Raw genomic sequence first — 1887 nt, 5'->3', positions numbered from 1 at the left:
TGCCATGGATTCGAGCACTATTGATACATCCTTTCAAAGTGAGGAAGAGGAAGACCAGGAGACCTGGGTAGTTTAAAAAAAATGTTATTTTCTTAGAGAGTGTATTTTGCATTTACAGGAACTGCATCACATATCAAGACCCTTCAGCCCAACAAGTCCAGACTCAGCCAGCTCCATCACAGGCACAACCCTCCCCATCATCAAGGACATCTTAACGAGGCAGTCCCTCAAGGCGGCAGCATCCATCACTAAGGACTCTCACCAGCCGGGACATGCCCTCTTCTAGTTACTGCCATCGGGGAGGAGGTACAGGAGCCTGTAGACCCACACTCAACGATTCAGAAACACTTCTTCCCCTCTGATTTCTGAACTGTCCATGAAGCTATGAACATTACCTCATTATTCCTTTCTTTTTTGCACTATTTTTGTAATTTATAATTTTATGTCTTTGCACTGTACTGCTGCTGCAAAACAGCAAATTTCACGTCATTTAAGTCAGTGATAATATTTCTGATTCTGAGGCTGTCACTTATGCTCCACAGAAGTCTCCACCCATCCTTCCTGCATTCTGTAACAAATCTTTCCTGAATTTCTTATTGGAATTGTTAGTGATCATCTTATGGACTCCCAAACATGAAGATTTTGAACTCTGACAATGGAAACATTTTCTCCATGCCTATCCTATCTTAAAGGACTCTACCAGGTCATACCTTGGTCTTCACTTTTCTTAAGGGTCAGAGTCATGGAAACATACAGCACAGAAACAGGCCCTTCAGCTCACTGAGTCCACCCTAACCATCAAGCACCTATTTACACTAATCCTACATTAATATGCAACCTTTCCTCCTGGTATAAATTCCCAGTTCTGGTATCCTCCTTGTGAATTACTCTGCACTTGCACCAATACCATGACATCTGTTACACGCTATGAAAATCAGCTGATCAAAATTGTCATCCCAGTTGCTTACAATAAATAAACACATAGTAACTCTGCCAGTGCAATTCAATTCTTTTGACTTCTAGCACTGGAACCTCATGTTAAATTGTGCAAGGAAGGTCTTGAGTTTACACAGGCAAAGCCAATTACAAATGTGAGTGTAGGAATTTTGTAATGTTAAGTGCCATGCCATTCTGCATAATAAGGTGTTAGAAATACAGTAAAAGGAGAAAGCAGGCTAGGAAACAGGATAGAAGAGGATTAATCAGCATGTGGTTCTTGGTTCAGCAGAGATTCAGTTTCCCTATTGTACATGTAATCCCTGGCTGCGAGTTCAGTTGATAAATTCCTGAATTCTTCTATCCTCTCACAAAGAGAGCAATTCTTGGCCAATGGATGGCAGCCCCTCTAATGGTATTTTTTTTGTAGAGGAAGCTCCACTTAGCACTTCCTGCAGGACCTGGTTGTGATCTAATGCATTGGAACCAAACAATGTTATTCCCCAGAACTCTTTGTTACTGCCAACAGTACAGACAATAAGGAGTTTAATTCCCCTTGAAATGCCACACCTGTGCAGATTTCATTTTCAATCCAGTTTACAACGGGTTTTTTGATCCTCTTCAATGTCAACATTTTGTTTTCCAAACATGACCTTCTACCGAATTGATCCTGAGGCTGTTAAAATAGGAAGAAGGAGGAAGAGAGCTTTGCCTGACTCATCGATATTCATTACCCCAGTGTCATCTGATCCAGGTACTACTCCTTGAACAAATTATTGTATTTCTTTTGCTTTGACAGTCAAAAGATTACAATCTTTTCTTTTTGAGTTCAAAACTCTTCTAATGTGTGGCTCTTTAAAATTTATTTTTTCAGCAATTTAAATATACATGCTTGGGGCTCATCTTACTCTCAGTTAACATACTCTGTTTATCAAATATGTACTGTTTAAT

This window comes from Pristis pectinata, chromosome 1, assembly GCF_009764475.1.
Source record: "Pristis pectinata isolate sPriPec2 chromosome 1, sPriPec2.1.pri, whole genome shotgun sequence".
Classification (NCBI taxonomy): Eukaryota; Metazoa; Chordata; class Chondrichthyes; order Rhinopristiformes; family Pristidae; genus Pristis; species Pristis pectinata.
Note: the sequence above shows the minus strand (reverse complement) of the source record.